This window comes from Lichenostomus cassidix, chromosome Z (genome assembly GCF_008360975.1).
Source record: "Lichenostomus cassidix isolate B80296 chromosome Z, HeHo_3.0, whole genome shotgun sequence".
Taxonomy (NCBI): domain Eukaryota; kingdom Metazoa; phylum Chordata; class Aves; order Passeriformes; family Meliphagidae; genus Lichenostomus; species Lichenostomus cassidix.
Genome location: NC_139511.1, coordinates 68,076,854 through 68,101,084, shown reverse-complemented (window position 1 = coordinate 68,101,084; position 24,231 = coordinate 68,076,854). Strand labels below are relative to the sequence as shown.

The following is a 24,231-nucleotide window of genomic DNA, read 5'->3' as shown; positions in this document are numbered from 1 at the left end:
CCCAGGTGAAATGGAAAGGCTTATGCAGTGCTTTCTCAGCCTAGAATTTTTTTAAACAAGGAGCACGTGTGTCACTTTACACAGCTCTTTGACAGTTCAGTTCACATTTGGTTGGGGTTTAGATCAAAATTAGATTCTGTTAAATTCCAGTTTGCATTTGGCTATAGGAGGCATTTAGATTAGACAGCCTCTGCTCTCCTGAAATATACCCAAAGATCCGACATGATCGTGACTGGTTAGGCTATGATTTTTTATTTTTGCTTTTTAGTCCAGAGGATATTTTCAGACAACAATCTACATTTGTGTGAAATTAGGATCCATCCAACACCCTATAAAAAATCTAAACTAAAAGATTAATTGTTAACCATGATTACCATATTATTTATTGTTATTGTGTGATGTTGAGACTATGTTTGGAACAGATGGGAATCCAATTAGCTTAGTTCTGCCTTTGTCCGTTGGATGAGACATTAATTTCAGGGCCACTCTCCACCTTGTCTGAATAGCTATGAGAAAAGAAATATGCTCATGGAACTTCGTGTTTTTGAGACTGTTTGTCATATATTTTGTTTTCTCAAAAGGACACTACTGGCTGCTAAGCAACAGAATAGCTGTGTTTCCATGTACATTTATCTATATATATGCACATACATACGCAGACACAGGGAGTTGTTTACTCAAGGACAAGAGTCCTCAACAGACTGGCTTTCAACTGAGAGTAATTCTATTAATTAGGGCTGCAGATACCATCCCCCTTCTGCTTCCCCCACCTTACCCCTCCTTTTCTTTCCTCTGTTGCAACTATTACTATTTTTAATTAACGTGCCAAAATGTTCACTTCTAACTATAACAAGAAAAGAGAAAGACAAAAGGGCAGAAGCAGGGAGAGGAGCTCTGGAGAGAAAGACAATTTGTTTGACTAACCCTTTTAGAAAAAGACAGGCTTGTCAATGATTTCTCTTCAGGATGGTATCCCATAACCAGGGGAGGGAGCAGAAAAGCTTTTTAATGGGGCTTTTCTCCCAGCCAGGAATAATCATGCCTACAGAGAAATCTTGAAGCAGGCTTCTGCTTGGGGGCAGTTCTGTTATACAGCTCAGTAGTATTTCTTTTTTGCCTTTTTAACATCTCCTCCTTTTTTTTCCTATTTTTTTAAGGTGTTATGAATCCTTAGTCTAGGAATTATCTCTCACTCCATCTATATTTCTTGTGCTGTATTGATCAGTAGGTTATTTCTCCACCACAAATCCCTATCCCTAGATATTAAATGTTACAACATTTGATGTAATCCCCACACTTCAAAACTGATATCCAGACACCAAAGTAAATATTTAGGGTTCGAGGTTGCCTCTCTATTCTTCATTTTTGAAACAGTTTGTGATTAATTGAATACCCATGGAAGGGGAAGATGATTAAGATGTTCATTGTAGAGAAACAGAGATATAAAAGGCAATACTGGGATTGAGATGTAAAAACAGCAACAGCACCGGAGAAAGTGTTGTTTGAAATTAAGCATGTATGGGTATGAAACCTGGATTTTCATACACAACAAACATTATAAAATACATGTTTTATTGTTGCTATTTTATTTAAGTTGAAATTGTTTGGGTATTGGTGAAATACCAGGGGGGTGAGTTCAGGAAAGAAAATCAGATTTTAACTAAAAGAATAATGGCTTTGCACTTACAAATGTTATCATTCTTTATGGATAATATTAATAACCTAAAGGTTTGCCAGAAACTGGAAAAAATAGATTGCTCGTTTTAGGTTTTTTGTTGAATCTTTCTCTTCCTAAGCCTCCTCCCTGTCCCTTCCCAAAATATGCATGAAAAATTAAAAGCATCAGAAACTGGTGTGTTATGAGCCCTGTCCCTTCCAGTTCTGAGGAGATGTGAGCTTTTAAAGCATCCAGCTGGCATCTACCAGCCTTTCAAGAAAAGCTGTGGATCTGGAGCTCCAGAGGTCCCTGATTCAAACTCAGTGGCTTTGTCAGGAGGGTGGTGACTACTTCTGCACGCACACAAATTGGCAGTTATCTGAACCACTGTGCGCAGAAATCCTTGACTCCTATTCATATGCGTCAGGCAGTGTCTCTCATTTCAAATGACATTGGCTTATTTGACTTTCAAATGAGAAAACTAAGTATCGTGAACAGATGAAGAGATAATCAAAACATCTTTGTTCAGGTTTTTGGAAACTGGTTTTGAAAACTGAAACTCCTGAGCCGTTCTGCCAGTTCTCACAATATTTTTATCATTAGAAAAACATCAACAACAACAACGCTTGCTGATCGGTTTCCTAAATCTCCTGCCTTTGGAGGCATGTGAATTGGTGCTGATTCACCTTAATAATAATTAAATGTAACTTATGTTTCTATCAAACCATATTTGTAGGAAAGCTTGAACAACACTTACTTTCAAAAGAAGAAGAATTCAAAATCTGAGCTATTTCTAAGCCAAGCCTCAGCGCTGACAACAGTATTGCAGGAGCCACCCTTGCTTTGAAATCACTGGTGTAAAATCAAAAGTAATATAAAATGGGGGAAATACATGATAGTGAAAAACTTTCCTGGATCAGCAACTTTGATCCCTTACCACTACATGAACTTCTCAAGGTCCATCTTGAACATTATCTTCTATCTTGCTTCTCACTTTTCCAGCTAGGCTAGGACTGCATATAGTTGATGAGAGATAATCCTCTTCCTAATTTCTAGGCTAAATATATTCATAGCTGGTTGGTCTATTTCCTCATCCCGAAGAATTTATATTAATGACTGGCTAATTGTTAATTCCCCCTTTGTAATTATTCTTAACTATAAGTTGCATTTTCTCTCTATTTTTGCATATTTGAATTGTTATCTATGCATATTCACTCTCCAGGCTGTTTTGGTGAGTTGTGATTGATCAGCAAAATCATACGGTGAATGTTTTTAATTTTCCTGATTTGATAAGCAGACACATCTCTGTGTGAAAATGGAGCACTCATCTTCCTTTAATATTTGAATATATGCCTTAGAAATTTGGGGTTTTCTTGAATATTCATTGCTATAGAGAACAACAGTTTGACTGTTCACAGAACTGCACAAAATAGTAAAGAAAATATTATAAGCAATTCAGTCCTGTTCTCTGAAAAGGAAATTTGCCTTCTCACACAGCTCTTGTTGTGTTACCTTCTAGAAATGGCTGCATTTCAGCAATGCCACAGACATATTCTTTATGAATTCAATGTACTGCAAAGTACCACAGGACATTTTGGGATGTGGTTGTGGGTGTAGTTTGGTTGTGTCTAGACTGGTATTTTTTAAACAGACACCAGGGAATGGAATATCCTCAAGATAATGACATTTCATAAGGATGGGTGGATGCTGTCTACGTGAGAAGGTCTAGCAGCATTTCCTAAGGGATTTCAGGGTCTTTGCCAGGCAATTCCAGAACTTCAGGCCTTGTTTGCTTATGTTTTGTTTTAATTATCTGGAGTGAAAGGACATCTTTGCTTTGTATTTGAACAGCGACACATCACCTGCCCTCTCTAACCTCAGCTAACAGCATTATCTCCTCAGGTCAAGTGAGAAAGGCCAGGGCTCTTGTTGCTGTGGGTGACAGGTTTAAACCCTTATAATCATCCATGACAGCACTTGTTATACTTCTTCTTTTATGAGAGTTTTTCAACTTCTCTGTTTCTGCTCCTTTGTACTGCAAGCCTTTGGTTCTTAGTTTTCCTTTTACATTATTTCCCTTATCCTTCATCAGCAGTCTTGCATTTCAATGTTTGCATGGATTCAACAGTTTTCCTTCAGGTTTCAACTCACATGCTCATGGTCAAACTTTCAAATCCGTGATGTTAATCTGGATTTGAAGTAAAACCAGGAGCATGTTACAGTCCAGTGCAAGCACACACACATCTCTGCTGCTTAGCCTCTTTTTCTCCAGACAGCGAGCTGGAGAAAGACACACAAACACAAATGCACACACCCCTAGGGCACAGACATATCCTGTTCCTTCAGCTCTATCTTCAGCATTATCAAAATTAACAAGTAGCCACTTTAATCCTGCTCACTCATCACAAAGCCCTCTTGTTCCTGCGGATCTGGATCCACAGCTGTTGGCTTCTTATCTTGAAGGCGAAGTAAATAAAGGAAAAGCAAAGGAAAAAATAAAAAAGGACACCTTTCTACTCTTGCATAAGCTTCACACCAACCTTCTACTTATTGATAAGTGGCTTAAAGGGCTGTTTGGAAATGAAAAAGTCACCCTGATAAGATAACCTCTGGCCTTGGCAATTCCTGGTAAATTACTGTGCATCTCTGACTGGACACAGCTTCTCTTACTTTCAGCTTAGAATGGGGCAAGCTGACACCTTGGATCACAGAGTGAGGTACCCCAGGATAATCCCTTGGGCTCACTAGTAGTGTTTTGTTAATTGATAGTGGGCTTCTCCACAAGTTTCTCTCCTGGCATCACTTCTGGGTTCTGTTTTGACTGGTGCTTCCTCTGCCAAGAGCAGAGAGAGGCATACAATGTGAGATTTGACATTTTCTAGCCAGGGAAGATAGGATATTTCAGGAGCTGGACTGGCTGGCAGAGCTCCACTCACTGGTCCCTGCTCTAAGCTGCTGGATGGAGAGACACCAGGGAGGATATCAGTGCAGAACAGACAGGTGATGCTGTAGGTGATGCTGCTGATGCTGCAGCTTTGGTGAAGTCTCTTCCTAGGATAGGGTGACAGCATGGTCCTCTTGGGAATGAGTGTGATGCAATCTTCCTGTTGAAAGTGAAGTTAGACCACGTGAATTAAGCCTTCTACTTGGCAGTGGGTGAGGAGATTTTGTTGCCTGTGCCACCACTCCGTAGTTTTTCTCAGGAGGTAGTGTGTTGCATTATTGTTGTTCCTGCTGCTGTTGTTTTAATCTTTCACGGGAGATTATATAAAACAGCCTCTCCATGAACCAGAACACATCTCTGGGGAATATGATGACAGCATCCATATCTTAAAAAGCCATAAAGTAGAGACGCACTGTAGAAAGTAGTTGTTCCCAGTAATAAGTGCAGTATGACATCCAGGAAAGATACCCTATTGTGACAAGTTTGAACACTAGTGCAAATCTGGGGAAAAGTACATTTAAAACCACAGATGTTGCCATGCTTCTTATTTTAAAGGATTTTGCTTCCCTAAAGTACTCCTGCAGCCAGAACAAAGCCCTTTAACCCTTGGCAGACCATAGCCATTTCCTGATGCTCCCTGATGCTTTCCTGATCTCAAAACTGATTCCTCTTGAAGCCTGCATCACAGACATCCTCCCTTGAAACAGCAGCTCCCCTGCATTTTGCAGGACTCATACTTTGGTGTACTCCAGCCCATGTGGACCCTGACCTTGATGGGTGAACAAGCTGATAAAGGGTTTTCTTCTTCCCTGATCTCACACAGAGATTAATTTCTGGTCTATATATAGTAGATGTGAAGCCCGATAACAGGCTTGTTTCAGGTCTTGCAGGAGCTGAGGCAGGAAGAGAGGATAACCAGTTCCCAGGCACAGAGGGACAGAAACAGTCTTCAACTTTATATTTGCAAAGTGTGCTGCACACCAGAGCAGGACACTCATTAGGAATTGCTGTGCTCATACCTGGAGGTACAATCCTGCTGCATCCCATGCTGCAGCCCACAAGATGGAGTGGGAAGGAGTTTCTTTGCTGTGTTGCTTCACTAGTCTGTTAGGAGAATTCAGGCCACTGAGCTTTCACTACCTTGGGCCACACTCTCAGAGCTGAAATGCCACCTATATCCCCGCAGCTAGTTAGTGAAAGAACAACAAACTCCCAAGCGTGATTGAGACTGCCTGAGCAAGGTGACATGCAGGGTCCTGTTTAGAGTGAGTGAATGGAATGCCCTGGGCACAGTGCAGGTCAGCCTTTCCAAATATGATTCTCCATGCCTCAGTTTCCCCTCTCTCATCAGTGTGCAAATTATGCCAGCAGCCACTGCCCACACTTAGGTTTTATTAATGAACTCCAGGACCAATAAGTCAATAGATCCTGGAGAAGTGTCACTATTACAACCATCCACGACAAGGGAAAGCACATTCCCAAGCAGGGACAGTGTGGAAGGCCTAATGAACATTAAGCAGAGCACTTGTTCTGCACTGGCTTTGTCGCTGCTGGGCAGCCTTGTCCTGACAGAGCTCCTGTCCAACCAGGGACGTACATCCATTCATCATTAGTCCTAATGCAAGCTTGGGAGTTTTAAAGCCAGGGCTAAATCAGACCATCTTAATTTGCAGGCTTAATGCATTGCATATTATCCATATCCTTCCTATGGGATTTATCTTGATTAAGTGCTAATTTGTAACTGGTGGTATACCCAATGAAGTGACTGATGAGAAGGGTGCCTGGGTTGAGAGTCTGTGTTTTGGCAGCAGTGCAGACTGGAGATGGAAACTGCTGTTCCCACTGCAGACACTCAGGCAGACAGCACATTTTGTGCACATCCCCATCAGCCTCATGGGCAAAGTGTCCAGAAGGGTTTAGTTTGAGTTATTCTTCAGCAAGCCAGAGGTCTGCAGTGGGAGAGAGGGCCAGTGTTTTAACGGGTTTTTTCTGCGTTTAAAAAGTCTATCCTGTGCTGCTGTACAGCCCCGTGTGGGCAGAACAGAGCAGGTCAGAGCAGCCAGAGATGTTTCACATATCCTAGTGCAGGCAGCTATTTACACACCCTGGTTTTTCACATCTTTGATCACCTATTGGGCTCGTCCTGGGTGTGCCCAGAGCTGAGCTCCTGCCCCATCCCCTGCAGTGACCCTGCCCAGCCCCTACCTGGCTCCCTGCTTCCACTCTGTGACCACTAAGAACAAATTGGAGTAAAACGTAGAGAGGAAGAGATCATTTTAGACACCATCACAGTCCTGATTTGACCACAAAAAGCTGGCAGAGCCTAACAGCAACCTTAAAAAGTCTCTTTGAGATGGGCAGAGCTTTTCTAAGGAGCTAGGAAGCTCCTATTTCAGCATAGTTTTACTCTGTTGACCTTCATTTTGGAATCAGAAACAAACTTTCCACCTTCACCAGACACACCAAATCTCAGATCAATCTACATCAGCATGTAAATTTTACAGGGTTGGAGGAGAAGTGACCTTTAAGCAGAAATGGGTTCTCAACTTTTGCTATCACAGCACTGGCATTTCACTAAAATAAAAGCCTTTATTTCATCTGGCACTTTGGTGTCTAAAACTGTGTCTGATTCTGTAGCAACCTGCCACCCCCCACCAAATCATAAATACACACTGAATGTATGCCTTAAACAAGTCTTAAACACAGAAACACACATACAGAATTCAGGTCAAGCTGTTTCATAGTCCTATTTTACAGAGGAGTGAAATGAAACTTCACTCAGATTTCTCTGATGTGGTAATAGTAAACCCAGGGAAGGCATCCAAAAGTCTTAATTTATGTTTTATGCTGTGCAGAGGTGTTTCCAAATAGCATTTCTCCTTTTGGTTGTTTTTCCTAATGCTGAAAATAGTGGACATTTTCTCAGCTGACGGGTACTGCGTCCTTTTACTTGAGTAACTAATGACAGCAGTTGAGGAGGAAGGGGGGCTTTGTGTAAAAAAGAAGTTAATTAATTTCGGGGGTTTTAATCTCTTTTCTTTTGTACCAAACTATAAAACAAAAATTCTTCGGGAGCCAGAACATGTACCTCCAGTAATCGAAAGAGAGGCAAGGATCTGACTAATAGATATTACGTTCCATTATATGGTCTTGAAGTCAATAAACATTAGGTTACCTTCATGCAGTGAAAAAAGACCAGATTTATTAAAAAATCTTATCTGGAGGGTTTGCATTTCAATAGGATGTGAATTTGCATATTTTAACAATAACCTCCCATCATTCTGTCTGATCTGTGCTCAGTTGGCCATACAGATCACTTTATCTTGAATAGATTATCACCGGTTTAATAAACCCTTCATAATATGCAGGTATAACAATGGTACTTCATTGGATAAAGAAGGTATTAAAGTTCTTTTTCTGGAAATAGGGGTGGCCCAGCTAGTGATTAACTTTATACCTCTGTACATCCCTGTGCTGAATACCGATTGAAGGAGAGTATTCCCATTATTCACATTCAAAATGGACCAGCTCTTCAGAGCTCCTGTTAACTCCTCCTTGCCCATGGCAGCTGTGCAGATTAGCTGTGGGAGTTAAAACAGCCAAGGCTGCCGGGGATGTTATGTCCAGCAGTGGCCACTGCCTGGAACACCAGGAAAAGCCAACACTCTTCCCCCAGGCTGAGTCTCTCCCATGTGCAGTGTGATCAGTGGTGAGATGTCTCACCAAGGAGGCACCATCTCAGTGCCAGATGGAAGTAGGGTCAATGCACTGCCCAGCAAAGGGCCAGAAAGGCTTCTAGGCAAAAAAAAAACTTAGATAACCTGCTCTTCTGGTGAAAAAGCACCATTATTCTTCCTTGTCTCCTCTCACAGGCTTTTACTTACTGACCACTTCAACTTTCCACACAGACGTTCGTATTCCACCAGTTGCCCTTTACAAGGGATGAGTCCATCCCACAGGTCCCATGGCCTGGCTTGTCATCTCAAAATGTTTGCTTGGGAGCAGCACACTCAGGGCCCCATCAGGAGCACCAAGAAGCCTCTGCCAAACCACAGGGCTGGCTTTTGCCTCCTGCAGTTTCCACGGAGACAGACTATTATTTACATATGCCTGCAGTTCCAGGCTCCTGACCACCCTTCTCATGAGACACAGGGCACAGAGTTAATGCCAGTGCAGCAGTGACGGGGCAAAAATAATTTTCATGTTGTCCTGCAATTTTTGATTTCTTCATTTTTGTTTCTTTGTTGACATTTGCACCCTGACTTGAAAAAAAAACAAAACAAACAACCTGATACTCTTCCTCTCCTGGGTACCCACTACAAAGCAGGCAGCTGTGAGTGTTATCTGTCCATACACACAGCTTAGACAACCCGCAGGCTACTGTGGCATTAAGCCCGAGCTTGTAGACCTTAATGAGAGATAATGTTTGCTCAGGACCAGCTCTGTGGTCATGCAGCCTTGGGATCTGGGCTGCCTCACAGCTGACCAGCTGGGAGCACAGGAATAATGAATTTGGGGTCTGAGTGTGCATGCATGTATGAGAAAGAGACAGTATGTCACACACGCATTCCCCAAGATACTCCTGAGAGCAACTAGAACTTTTCACACTCTCTCCCTCCCCTGTTTTCTTTTTCTCTGCTCAAGCTGTGTTCGTGCTTGCTTTTCCAAAGCTCCCATCAGGAGCTTTTTGCTTCACAAGAGCCAACATGCCGTTGTGCTGCCTGACAGTGGGAGCACAGCAAGGCTAGTGAATAATGGAAAGTTATTGACCTATAATAACCTGGCATTATTGACCATAAATGATTTAGTTAAAGCACACACACACACATACACATACACACGCACACACCATCTCACATGAAGGAGCTGAATTTTGAATTTCCTTTGTTCAGCACTGGCTCAATGGAGCTTGTCACAGGGGCATTTTGGCCTGGCATGAAATTAATGTTAATCAAAACATCTCTGAGGATCCTCTGAATAAGGTTCTTGTGGGGAACAAACACAATACCTGGAGCCAAAAGCAGGTTGTCCTGAGGCTTTACTTGAGGCTCCATGAGAGCACAAACCTTTCAGGATCTTCAGGAGAGTTCAGAGATTTTAAGGCTGAAGAGGACAATTTTCATCAAGCAGCTCAACCCCTGCCATAGAGACTAACAACTACCAGGACCAATAACCTGCCACCAAACCAGAGCACAACAATGAGGGAGAAGGAAAAACATCCACTTTTGATGTCAGACTTCCCAATTCCCTATTACTTTTCCTTTCTGCTGAGGCAGCTGTTCCCCTCCGAAGTGCTGACATCAGGTCCTCTGGAGTCACAAAGTGTCGGTCGCCCTTCGGGAAAGCATGCTCAGGGCTCAAGGCTGGCCTTAGGTGCTCCTCTGGATCCACAAGGTCAGGCACCAACCCCCACCTTCCCTGATGAAACCCCAACACCTTCCTGGGCCTGAATGGAGGCCTGTGGAAGTGCAGATATCTGAGCTGCTGAGCTTGGCTGGGTCTGTTAAAGATGTGAGAGGGTACCTGTTCAGCTGAGCCAGATTTCTGAATAAGCTATAACTCCAACCATTGGCACAATTGCCTTACAACCTGCTAAGAGGTCTTTGTTTGTGTCAGCATCTGAATTTTGTGGCTGGCCCTTATTATGGAAAGTTTCTGCCCAGCTTTTAACAGGTGAAACTTTGCAGCTTGGACCCATTCCTGATTATCTATCAGCACTCTACAAACAGCTATTAAAGCTTCTCATTACCTTTGTGGGTACTGTTCTTTATATACAAAATAGCCATGCTTGCTGGGCCTGGCTTTCTTTGTTTTCTCAGGGTCAGACAGATGAAAGGAAAGATTGCTTTGGTTTCAGATTTGCCTGACTGGGAGACCTTGAGAGATGATTCAAAAACAAAATTTTAACTCTCAATGGTGTTGACCCGTGGTACGGAAGCAGCTATGAATTGGCATTTAAAGCACAGAAAATTGTCAGGATTCAGGGATTCTTTCCCTTGCTTTTCCAAGATCAGTGCAATCTTTTCCTACTGACTCCAGCAGGCAGTGAAAGCACCTGGAGCCTCTCCTGCAGTCCAAAATCACTGCAGACAAGGCAATCACTAGAGTCAGAGGTGCGATCCAGTCTGTGTACTGAAGTAACTAACTTTTGAGTACATTTTAAGTACCTAATGAAGCAGGCTTCCCGGAGTAAATCCTTAATTTCTCCATCTAGGAAATTGGGTTTGCATAATTTAGTTGTTTAAATTTAGGCAGCCAAGAGCTCCCTCTGGAGGTCTCCGGGCAGCCCATTCCCCTGCACGGGCACGGGCAGCCACTTGATTCAGAAAGGCAATTTCAAGATGTATCTGTGATTTCAGCACAAGTCTTTCCATTAAAGAAATAGGCTCTCCCCCAGATTTTCCAATTTTTCCTCCAGCATTAGAGCTAAGCTAGGGGGCAAGGCCAGCAGGAAAGAAACAAGTGAATTGCTCCCTGAAGTCAGGCAAGGAGAGTGATATCCTAGGGTACAGCTCTTTGTCACTCTGCATGTGCACACCCTCTCACACTTGTGCACACCCCTGAGACCAGCCCAGAATATCTGACTCTAGCACGATGTGACAGAGATCCACAACTTTTTCAAAGGGGGGAAGAGGATGGGGGTGCTGACCTCTTCATTCCTTCATGGTATTAAGCTTCTCCAGGGGAAGTTTGGCCTAAACACTTGGGAAGGGTTCTTTGTTGGGTCTGTGTCTGGTCACTGGAACAGTCTCAAAAGAGCACCAAGCCTGTCAGGGTTAAAGGAGCATTTAAACAACGCTCCAAAGTCATAAAGACAAGTATTAGGCACACTACAATTACAGGTCCCTTACAACTCAAGATTTTCCATGATTCCATGGCTTTCAACTCTGTCCTTCTTTCCTCCCTCCCTGTAAATTGAGCTGTTATACCAGTATTATCTGTGCCTTGATACCTTGGATTCATGGAGCTTCTAACAAATATAAATTCCCCTTTGCACACACCCCATTTAATCAAAACCTTGCTGGTTTAAGCAATCTGTTTTATTAAATTACCAACCTATGAAGCCATTAACTCAATTAGAAGCAGCAGTTCTGTGGTCTTGAACAACCAAGGGGTAATATTGCAGTGGTAGACGTTATGCAGGTATGGCACGTTATAATAACAGTGAGAGCTCGTATAGCATCTTAGAACTTTACAATTTTGTAGGAATAATATCTAATTAATCCTCACAATGGGCCCTGAAGGTAAAGATTGCTGTCTAACCCCTTTTTCCATGGAGGAAACTTAGTGGGAAAGGAGATGATAGGTAATAGACTTCAGAAAAAAGGCCATATCTTTCCATAGTCTGTACTCACAGGAAGAAGGGTCCCCAAATTGCTGCTTTCCTTCTGAGCAAATCAACACCAAGTGACCATTATCTCCCTTTCTTGTCTCCATATTGCTCTGTGTAACAGACTGAGTTAATTTTAAAACATACCTTTTTTTCTTTGGAAGGTATGGGGGTAAGAGTGTAAAAGTAACACCAAAGTATTACTAAAATTTAATATTATTATTAAAATTAAATCATACAGAAATAGAGATGATAAATAGGAAAAGGAACTGGACTTGATTTGAATTTGAAAAGAAAGTGACAGATTTAGGATCTGTACTGCTTTTAGCAAGGTTCAGAAAGGAAAGAAACAGCTTAAAACAGTAAAAATCAAATAATGCTTCTAATAATTAACGTTGCCAACTGTAAAGGTGCATCAGTCACAAATTATCTTGAGCAATCATGTGTGATATGATAATGTAAATAAGAGAAATTTTATTTTCACATATTTGTTTTCTTTGAGCTATAATTTTAGCATTAAGGATTTTCTTTTATTTTTGGAGTCAAAATTTTTGTTAAAAAGTTGCTCAGGTCCAGAAGTTGAGGATTTAAGGAAAGCACCATATGTGAGGAGGCTGATGGTAAAGCTCCAAAAGCAAGAGACTTTGGCAGTGCTTGTAAGCAGGGCTAGATCAGGGTTACCTTTAAATGCAGAGAGGTTCATGCTATATCCTTATTCAAAGAATTAATGAGTAGCTTATTTAAAGTAGATTATTAAAAAAAAAAAAAGCCCTATTATTGTTCTCAGTGGTGATGGCTCCATTTTATCTCCTTTCATATTTACACCATGTAGCACCCAATTCACACTGCAGAGAGAGAAAGTACAATCTGGCCCAAATTTTCAAATATGCTCAGCACCCAGTGGACCAAAATCTTTTAATTATCTGTCTGTGCATTTGAGAACATCCTGCGTTTGAAACAGAAGGCTCCTTAAATAGTGTGATTTCTTGCTCGGTTTCCCCCTCTGCATTTTTTTACTCTCAGCATCACATCTTGAGACTATCTCTGCGCCGTGATTTCAGACACATCCTGCCAGGAACCAGCAAGCCTTGTTCTCCTCCGAGCTGGTTCAGACATGTCAGTGTTGCTTAGGCTTTCCACCCATCCACCCAGGAGCATCAGAGCCTGGGAGCTGATGAACACACACTGCAAAAGGTTAATGGCCATGGCCGCCAGAAAGTTTATAGCTGAACTTCTCGTGCCTCTGACAAACACTCAGTCTTCAGTCAAGGGCCACAGCACAGGAGGGGGAAGGAAGGGAAGGAAGGAGGAGAAGGAAGGGAAAGAAGGAAGGGAAAGAAGGAAGGGAGGGAGGGAGGGAGGGAGGGAGGGAGGAATAGAATGCAGCTGGATGCAGCTCCCAGTGAGACCTCTCTGCTTTGCCTCATCCAGCTTTATCCAAGATGACCATTCCATGCAAGCAAGTGAGGGGGTCAAGCTTGCAAGTGGGGATAATGAGAAAGAGAGTAAATAACTTTAAATAAGTTGGAGCTATTGGCTGTGCCAGAGGTGGCACGCTGCTTCTGGCCACTAACACGTGTGGACAGGTGAACCTTTACACCAAATCAATCATCATATTTATTCTAATTGTATCGTAATAGTCCCCCAGGAGCTCAGTTCAAATGAGCTTGACATTATTAAAATTTTAATGCCCAGTTTTCATAGCTGAATGAATATTTAAAGGGTATGTCCCAGGCTTAAGTTATGATGATGAAGAAATTAATGGAATGTCTTGTTTAATGCTTTGGTACATGTTGATGCAAAAAAAAAAAAAAAAAAAAAAGAAAGAAAGAAAGAAAGAAAAAGAAAAAAGTGGTTGTTCAAGGCAGAAAGGAAAGGCAATGTTTAGGCATAATTAGAGGAGGAAAGCATCAGTGATGCATTAGTATCAGACACCAATCTTGTTGGCTAGCTCTCAGCAGAGGGGAAATATTTATCATTCAGGAGGGGGGATGTCAGGGTGCGGTCAGGGACCAGAAGAGAAGCAGCTCCACATGAATGACAGATCAGAAACGAATCCCTGGGAGTCTCTGACCACATCCCTACACAGTGGAATGAGCTTACTAGCTTTTGTTGGCTGGAACAGACAGGGAAAATCACCTTTGTTACCCAACCACGGTGTTTGTTTATTTTAAGTACCCAGATCAGCTTTGAAGGATGGCATAATTAATCAGCAAGACTCATCAGTCTGGTAATTATGTTACAGATAATTGTCAAAACATATGACCAGATGATACCAGTTATACATAGATGGGAATGAGAGGTAGCTCCTTTTGTACTGGAGGGCCTGACGCAGGCTGGAACTGCTACAGAGAATTGCACTGAGGGTCTGAAATCTCAAATGATTGTGGGGTTTTGTTTTATTGTTTGTGCTTGGGGTTTTTTCAAGCCTTCCATCCTTTTTCCAATTCAAGAAGTGTTTGGGAATCTATGGATTTTTAGTTTTCACCTTTTTGAAAGCTGTACTAAAATTTGCAAGGTTCCAGCTTGTGCTTAGTCATTTACTTATAGAAATTGAGGACTAACTTGAGCAGCTGGATGGGCTTAAAATCACACCCTGTATGCTTTTCCTAGCTGTTGAGGAGGGCAGAAAAAAAAGTTAATACTCTAAGTCCCTTCACAGAAGATTTTCTCTAAAGGGGAACTATCAAGATTAAAATAATCTTATTCTTTCTTTGAGTCTTTCCTTGTTTGTTTTCATTTTTGTGGAATTATTTTTTTATTTTCCATTTGCCAGCTCAGGAGCTGATGCAGTGCACAGCTTATCATCAGAACAAAGTGTTCACACATCTAATTTAAGGTGTGATTTCAAACCAGTTTAGACAAATCAGAGGATAACGTGACATGGCTGTTGGGGGTTCTTTAGCTCAAATGGAACTTGTTTCTGGTTGTCTAAAATAACAATAAATTATATTTGTTGATTAATAGAACTGAGAGAACAAAAACATAACACTGGCATAGGATAGGGATACACCTTGAGAAGGAAGCTCTTGTGATTCAGAAATGCCTCAGCATCCTGCTTGGAATAGGTCTAGATCTGAGCCTTCAGGGGTTCAGAACTGAGATAATGGACTGTTCTCTGTTGTACAGCAGCAGGAAGGTGACTTTAACCTTTGGAAGAAGCTAAATTAGGATAGGAGGAAAAGAGTGAACACTCTAAGCTTGAAAGCAGGACCAGTGGTGGGGAGAAAGCACTTTCTGGTTCAGGGTGGACCTAGCCCTGTACCAAGGAAAACCCTGCTTGCAATGTTAACCTAGGGACAGCCTCTTTCTGTTTCTGGGGAGGCTGTGTTTAAAGTCCTGCTCTGAGGCTACCTGTACATTTAGATCACTGAGAGAGCCTGTATTTCATGGTCTTGGCAGTGGGTGAAAGCAGCTAGTTAATTTACACAGCTTACTCAGTTGTTTGTTAAATGGCAGTGCTGTGGAAAGCATTTCTCCATAGGCAAAAGGGCTGGCTGTGGTTCTTATCTTTGTGGCCAGGCGTACAAAGCTACAAGCACAGAAGGTCTAATCTTCTTGGATGGACAGTGGCCAAGGTCTTTTTGCATTCAAAGCACTGAAGTCAATGGAGCCTGGCCTTGCCTAAAGTCTGCAGAGTCAAGCCAAGCAACCATTAGTGGCAAAGGCAATGTTTGGGTCTTGCTTCAGAAGAAGAGATAAAGCCCAGAGAGTGAAGAGCACAGCAGGAATGGTCCAATAGCCAGAGGTCGTGGGCTCAGGATAAGGGAGAGGAAAAAGCAGATGTTCATCTCTTAGTGAGGGAGCAGGGGTTATGTCTACAATGCCTTCAGGGATACATCTGTCTCTCTGACCTGCTTGCTGCCCTGCTCATGTCCATCCTGAGGAGTCCCCCGGGCTCTGTGTGACCATGATGTGCCTCACATGCAGAGAGCACCCCACCTACCCAACAGGCAGCAGCAGAACAGCTCTGAGAGCATCTCTGGGACCCCTGGGAGGTGAGGTCTGAGGGGAGGCTTTCAGCTGGGCTGTGCAGGAAGGGAGACCCACAATCACACACACCTGAGCTGAGCACACACTGCAAAACTGATCCAGGACCTTCAGCACATGTTCTCATCACTCATATAAATTCTGTGATGTGTTGTACATGCATTTAGCCATCATCAGTGTAAGGATTCACACTTGTTGGTGTAAGGCTGTCTTTGCTGTATCTGTCTGGACTACCTTCATATGATGAGGGAACTGGGGTGCTCAGCCTGGAGGAAAGGAGGCTCAGGAGAGACCTTGTCACTCTCTAAACTACCTGGAAGGAGGTCATTGCCAGGTGGAGGTTGATCTCTTCTTCCACACACCAAGTGGCAGGACAAGAGGAGATGGTCTAAGTTGTGCCAGCAGAGGTTGAAGTTGGGTATTAGGAAACATTTCTTCACCAAAAGAATGGTCAAGCACAGGCTGCCAAGGGAAGTGATAGAGTCACCATCCCTGGAAGTGTTCAAAAAACTTGTAGATGGAGCATTTGGGGACATGGTTTAGTGGTGGACTTGTCAGTGTTTTATTAATATTTGGACATGGTGATCCTAGAGATTTTCTCCAACATTAATGAGTCTATAATTCTATGACTATGCTGTTGCTCTGCCATGAGGGAGTTTGGGATCAGAGTGTCTAGGCTAAAAAAGAGGTCTCTTTCTACTCAATGCATGCTAAGTTGGCCAACAGAAGAAGTTAGGGATAGAGAAGAATGATTGTCAATAAAAGGTGTGTGGGCACATTTTAAAAATGGGTGTAATTTATCTTGAAATAAACTCTAGAGGGAAATTAGAAGACAAATGGGATAGTGGAAGAACTTTTCCCTACTGATACTAGGGAAGAAGAGAGGAAAAGACAGCAAAAGACTGACTTAGTTTTATATTAGAATTCGATATGTTTATGAACAGAATTTCACATTGTGATTGTTCATGGCAGCAGCAGGGAATTAGATTTAATAAGCAGCATGTCCGTTCAAGAGTAATGCCTCTGCTGTCGGGATACACAGACAAATAGAGCCTTTTATATAGCTTAGCATCACCAGAGGGCCAGTCCTGGGACTCTTGGCATGCTCTAATGTACTCACTAAATGTTCAGGGGCTTCTTACTTTTATAAGGGGTCTGGGGCTACAGAAACATTTTCAAAACTCATCATCCACAAGACCCCCTTCTTTTCAGGAAATATAGGTCAAATAAATAAATAAATAAAGGTCAAATAAATAAATAAATAAAGGTGCAGCAGCCAAGCAAGACCCATGAGTGCAATAAATAACCATCTGGGTGATCAGGGCATCACCTTCTGTCTTTAGCCACTAAGGTACTGTGTGGAGGCACAGTCTAGTGGCTGAAAATAGACCTATGGGACACAATTTTTACAGTGTGACTGCCCAAAGCTTTAAGGGAATCTCCTTCTGTCTCTTTCACATGCAGATTTGCATATGAAACAATATTTATGAGATATAAATACTAAAAACAAAACCAAAAAACAACAAAAAATGCACTCCCGTATCTCTCATTTTGGAAAATGAGTCTTTGGTCCAAGCATCCTGCTGAGGACTGAGTTCTCCCTTTACCCTATCCCACTTCATTTAAAACCAGAGACACTGTAAGGTTGAACACTACATGCTCAGCTACCCCAGCAACAAACCAAATGATTTGTTGTATTGGAAAGTCTCTGTTAGGCTATTGACAAGATTAGCAGTTTCTTCAAACTCAAGCCCAAACAGTTCTGTGGGGAAGAAGTTTTGTATTTGAAGCCACAGACTTGTGCACATGAGCCTGAACTGAACTGGAGCCCCTCTAGGCTCATCTATACACAGGAGAAAAGGAGAAAGATTGATCAATAGTTAGACAGATGAATTATAATGTGTTTTATATGATATATAGAAACTACTCTCAGAGATCAGGGATGGCTAGTAGTAATTGTTCTCAGGGAGAAGCACCAGAGCACTGACTGATTTGTAAAGGTCAGACCCTACAATGGCTTTTTTTCATATTTCACATGTTGCCATTGCAGGTCTTCTCATCTGTTTGTGTACCTATCTATGGCACACATCTCAGCAGGTGGGGTGGAGTTAAGGATCCTTTACCCAGATAAGGTTTGAGATAGTCATTTCAGAGGCAATGCATTACTAGTGAGGTAAACCAAAGTGATTTGGGTTGTTGGTTTCTTTTAACAAACTTTCTAAAATACTTCTTCCCTTACTCTTTCATTAATCCAACATTGTATCAATTCGTAGTGCCCACAGTAAATGTGGTTAATGTGTAATTACACATCAATCCATGAAAACATAGCACTTACCTCTATTCCCATGGGGACAGATTGTTGCTCTGTGTATTACAGCTGAAATATCCAAATACAGGTTGTGTAGCTAACCTGTGGTGAAGAAGCTTTTCTGATTCTGTAGCATTTGGAGAAATTTCCCTGAGCTGAGCACCTGAGCCCTGACTTTTGTTCTTTTCTTCAGAGAAAGATTGTTTTGGATTCACACTTATGGCTATCTAGTTTAGATCACTGTAATTCAATTATGTCACACAGAATCAGGTACAGAGTGATTTACTTGAACTTTGCAATTACACATACACAATTCAATTTCAGGTGATTTTCTTGGCTTTTCCAACTTTGACACTAATATACTTTGCATTTCCTTAGGGCCCTCTATCAGGGCAGATTTTGTTCAATGCTTTAAAAATTATGACCCACTCCTACAAACACATTCCTGCCAATACTTTTGCTCACATAAATAGCTGTATTGAATTCAGAGGAATTACTATTGTGCACATGGAAGAATCAAAAAAGACTCATGGCAGACTCAGTTGGCAGAACTGATAAAATGAAATTCCTCTTAGTGTTTTGGGGAGAGATTTTAAACAGAAAAACCTGTCCCACCAAAGAAACAAATAGCAAACATATTTTCTGAAAATTTCAGAGCAGTTATTAAACTATTCCTGCCTTCAGATAACATCTGAGGTATGTCATGAGATCATCAAGAACTAGATATTATTTTTAGGGAGGAAATTGCTCTGGGATGGATTTTTTTTTCCATGAGGCTAGCCATCATCTACAGAGATGCAGGAGTGCCTAATAAACATTTGCTAAGACCTGCTAGCTCACATCTTTCATGATTAGGTCACAGCTGTGTTTCATCATTGATTTAAGGGGCTGATGCCTGAACAATACCAAACACTACAGAACATCAGTGAGCAAGAAGAGTTTGTCTTTTGCCATGGTATCTATCCACATAATTCAAGCATAGAAATGACTGGATGTTTGTTTGTTTTTTTGTTTGTTTACCATCAGGATTTAGATACTATTTTTTTTTTATCAGCCACCTTCATAGTACATTATGATATCTTTATCTTCATTATGTAGAAGAAAAAGCTGAGAAAGAGGCAGATGCAATGATGTGTCCAAAATCATCCAGAAACCAGTGTAGAGCTGGAAACAGGCCTTGCCAGAGGTTAGCATCTCTACATTTTACATTCTTTGGGAGCATCCAGAAACATGGGCAGCAGAATTCCTTTCATCACGGTTTTTGATACAAATCAAAGCCCCCAATATGTCCTCAAGGACTGTTCCTTTTTTTTCAGACCTCTAAGGAGGGTGGAAAGAGTATTATTATTATTTAGATGATCACCAGGATAATCTTCCATGGTCTTATAAAATATACAAGCTCCAGAATAACCTTTTGTCTCCTGAAGTGACGTCATCCTTAAGCACAACCAACAGATTATCTCCAACATACCTGTCTTCTGCTTGGAAATGATCTTCCTAAATATTGGTGACATTTCCATCCTCTTCAGTAATCTCTTCATCTTTTGCCTTTTTCTTCCTGTCTCAGAGCACATTTTAAGCTATTCAGGATATCACCATATTTTGGGTTCTTTTTTTCCATTTCTTCTCTTTTTTATCTCTGTATTTGTCCATTCTCAAGCAGAGTTTTACATCTGCTTAAGAGCACTAGGTATACTGATGAGCAATGAAAAAGTGGGTGAGACAAGAAAGAAAAGGGTAGTAGGAACAGTGAGAGGAAGAAAGATGGAGACAGTGAGAAATCAGCTGTCTCTGCTTCCTACTCTTCTTTCCCAGGTGATCCTTCTACCTGCTCTAAATTAATATCAAAGCCAGAGGGAGCAGAAAAAGGTTGGTGGGGGAAAAAATGACAACCTTAGGAAAAGAAAAATCATGATGCAGAAAAGCGTCTGTCCCCTGTCTAATTCCTGCAGTGGCCTGTAGCTGATGGTGCTGAGAAAAATACAGCAGCAAGCTCTGACATTTCATTTCTGTGGAGAATTGAAAAAGGGCTTGCTATAATTCATCGCTTCTTGTAACTCAAACCCTTTTTGACAGGGGTACCTGCGCTGTCTTTTAACAGTGGCACCACCGTGGCTGTAATTGGACATGAAAAATGATGTTGTGTTTCTACTTGCTGGGAGAATTGGGGTGGGGGTAGGTGGGGCAGTGGCAATTTGGTGTGAGGTGGTGACATCTGGCGTAATTTGGATGGGTTGGTTTTAGGCAAAAAAGGGAAGGACAACCCAAAATGAAGGGTATGAAGTGTGGCAAGTATGATCACCTTGCCTAAGTTGTGCAAAGATGATAGTGAAGGTGATATTCAGCAGGGATAACATGCAAACAGTCGCAGGAAAATGAGAAGTGTGATGCACATGAAGTTCTAACTTCACCATCAACACAAACATTTATGGCATTTGTTAGGCCTCTTCCTAAAATAGGCCTTTCCACAGCTGCAGTGGTGCTACTTCCCAGGACAGATGGGGAACAAGAGCCACAGGATTTTACTGACTCCACACTGGGAACACAGTTGTGACTAGAACCCTGGTGTGCCACTCTCCTGTCACCTCTTTGAAAACTGTGTCTATATATGTTAAATTAAATTATTTGGCTCTTGCCTACATCTTTGTGCCTCAGTGGTCCTCAGCACATCTTTGCTACAAAATTGCTGTCAAAGTTAATTTTTGGACAAATGGGACTCTTAATCATGAATGAGTATAAACATTGTCCTGACTTATAATGCCTTCTGGTACCATAAAGTCAGACATCTTCATATCATGAAAAGAATAAAAAATTTTAGTCAGGTCCTAAAGGATGGTAGATAAGTTAAAGAGAAGATAAACACTTTTAAGACTTACTAATGGTAAAACAGTTTACCCCTTTCGCAGTGGCATCCCAACAGGGATAAGACAGAAGAAGGAAGCATGATCATATTTCAAAGGAGAGCAGAAAAAGCATCCATAGACAGAGGAAAGAGGGATCATTGGATGGGCAGGAGTGTAGCATGTCCTAGAGGAAATCCTAACAGAGAGCCCTTACTCCATCTACCAGTTCAAATGTTGGGTCAGCCTGTCTAGGTCTTTTCTCATGTTGCCAAATCCCTTTTGAAGCCTTATTGGACAGGGTCCAATAACACTTGCAGCCACATCTATAGTTCCAATGATCCCACGAGGATTTCCTGATGGTATTGATCAAATTTGCTGTCTGGCAAATATTCTTTCCCCTGTCACACTCTCAGGGTCCACAAAGAGAGGAGAGATATTAAAGATGTCCATATCAGTATTTCCCCAAGCACTCTTTGGCAGGCTGCATTTTGAAGTATAAACGTTGGCTTCATTCCACTAAACTTATGGCAATTTCCAGATAAAGAATAAGCAGAGAATTTGAATATCTGAATTCCTTTCTCTCCAATAAGACATTTCTCCAGGCTGGGGATTCTACATCTTTCTGCCATTTTATTTCCCCACTTAGCCTTTTTCTGGTCCCCATGACAGGTCCTTGCTCCCAGAGTGTCTGTGTGGAAAAAAAATTTCCATAGATGGAGAGAGGAAACTTAATTATTTTCCTCTCAGTGTTTCTCCCTATAATTGGTGTCTTTCATGTCAAGATGATCTCAATTTGTATTATGGGCTCCGTGCAGGCAGCACTTTCTCTTTGGTCTATAAAGAAATTGTCAAGTGTATAAATCATAGTGTACATTAAATTACACTAGCCTTTTACTTATTAATTTCCCCAGTCTTTTTTTCCTCTGTTGGATGCGCAATCCCTCACTCTTTTTTTTAACTTTCTTTGGGATTGACTTCTTTTTCTCACTCCTCAATCTCAGGAAAAGAAAAAAAAACAAACCAAACCAAATTAAACCAAACCAGCAACCAAAGCCCAAACAAATATTTTTCTCCTTTCATTTTTGCTAAAGGGTCTAACAATGTCGTCTGCCATGTGCAAGCTGACTTCATCCAACTCAAACAGGAGGCAGAACTCTGTCTAGATTTTCTAAAGGCTGGATCCAAAAGTTATTTGAGTTCAGTGGAAATTTTAATGTATTTTAGCACACTTCAGATCAGAACCTATGTTGGTAAATTCATGGTATGTTTTGAATCCCAAGGCTGTGTCCATTTGCACTCCAGACTTTGCCTCTCAAGGCTGTGTGCTGCTCACCTCCTATAAATTCCTGGCTACCGTGGCTGTTTCTCTCACTGACTGCTTGGGATGCAGGTTCTGGCTGTCACAGAGTGAGCACCAAGGACCCAGGATTAGATTAGCCATAGGATCCCCATTAGGAACCCATAATATGTAAGAAGGGTGCAAGTGTTAAAGCAACCAGGTGTCAAGTCAGACCTTGGTACGTGGATGGTGTAAACACCAACCTCCTGCAAACAGTCACAGAGGTTGATCAGCTGAGGGAAGAAACTGAGTAGTTTGGCTTCATTATGCTGCACATGAGAAGAAAGATGTGGTTCACATCACCTAAGTCTAAATGCATGGACAATCTTTATGATCAGTACAGAGGAACAGGCACTGCAAAAGACCATACACTGTCTTTATCTCTAATATCAAGCTTAAGAGTGGCTTAAAATTATTATTTTTTTTTATACATTTGGAGTTACATGACATAAATTACTCTCCTCACCTGTGGGTTGTCAGACCTTTGGAAGTCTGTCACAGCCAGCAGCTCATGTGTGGTTAGAAGGGCCCTGGGGCAGTATGTCTGTCCTGCTGTTGCTTCATACATCACCTCTGGCCCTGCTAATATCTTGTGATACCTATGTGAGCAACAGGTCTTTGCAGTGGCAGAAGCAAGGGCTGATACAAGGTTTATCTAATACCAAATTCTTTGTTGGTTTTAGCACTTCAGCTGTCTGGATTTTGTTGGATGATACAGGCATAGAGGAGAGCAGAAGCTGCTCAGTAGCATTGTAGCCATTGATCCTTCTCTTCCAGAGTGTGTCTAACTGTAGTCAGTTTATGGATAAGTACATTTTCCTCTAGAGACAACAATACAGCAGGATCTGCTAGGCTCTTCATCATTTTAACCTACTTGTCAGCCAGCTTCATAACTTGTTATTACTAAATATGTGTGCAGAGCAATTAGAATAAATCTAAGTTATTATGAACCACTTTCCAAAAAAAAAAAAAAATAAAAAAGCGAAAATTAGGGGAAAAAAAAGAAAAATAAAACTAACGGCCTTGCTGCCCAACTGTGATTAGATATAAAAAAGGGACAGATAGTATTCCCTGAAGGCATCCTGTGACATTCATCAGCCAGTTTGTGGTCTGACTTTATTGGGAAGACATATGTTGGGAGATTCCTATTGCCTTCTGACCTCCTGCTCCCTGTGATGCTTGTTTGAACTTCTTCTTTCTTAGTTGGTTGCCAAATCAAAAAGATATTTTCATTCTGCTCAGAGATGGCCACACATAGAAACATACTTTGAGTGGTCTGTCTGCACAGTGTATTGGTTGCTTTATGTGACAAGGAGTATGAGGCAGGGAAGGGCTTTCAGAGTAAAATCTCAGGTGGTTCTGATGCAATCTGCATCTCTGGGTATTGACAGGAGAGGTATATCCCTGGTCTTCAGACACCCACATCTTGTTAGGCACTGCCAGTGAAGAACATTGTGAGCATCTGTTGTGAGCATCTCTCCTGGGAGTGAGCAACTCTGGGGATAGTGATGGTCCCCAATGGTTTTGTTGAGTGAAAGAGGGATAATTTGGATAACAGAAAATCTATTCACAGCCCAGTGGCAAGGTTTTTATACTTACTTATATTGTCATATGAGAAAGGAAAAAGATATCTGAAAAAGCAGCAGAAGGAACATCCTGTCCTCTACTCCCAGAAAATTCTCAGTATCCAACACTCCTGCAGCATGCGGACAAACTGGAGCCAAATCCCACTCCCCAGGTTTGAAATGGAGGCTGCTATGTTGCACTTGACAATCCTACTGAGCTTACAGTAGAAGTGGAATTGGCTTTTCAATTTCCTT

General features: G+C 41.7%; 1 protein-coding gene across 10 annotated transcripts in view; it reads left to right on the top strand.

Moving 5' to 3' along the window:
• Nucleotides 1-24,231, top strand: part of CELF4 (CUGBP Elav-like family member 4) — a 696,490-nt gene that overhangs the window by 368,093 nt on the left and 304,166 nt on the right. The window lies entirely within an intron of this gene.